The following is a 240-nucleotide window of genomic DNA, read 5'->3' on the forward strand; positions in this document are numbered from 1 at the left end:
ACTTTGTATAATACCATGTCAGTTCTTTATTCTTACTCATATAAACATCTCTACTGCGTTTGTTTACATGTAACAAAAGTAGCTATTACCAGTTATTTAAAAGGATCTGTACAAACGCCCGAAATAAGAAGAGAAATATCCGTGAAATTAAAGGAATCGGAATAATAGTATATAGTAAATTTCGAATTTACATATTTGTATTTTACATATATTAACTTATTCGTTTCGACGCAACACTGA

The sequence above is a fragment of the Penaeus monodon genome, chromosome 28, assembly GCF_015228065.2.
Source record: "Penaeus monodon isolate SGIC_2016 chromosome 28, NSTDA_Pmon_1, whole genome shotgun sequence".
Classification (NCBI taxonomy): Eukaryota; Metazoa; Arthropoda; class Malacostraca; order Decapoda; family Penaeidae; genus Penaeus; species Penaeus monodon.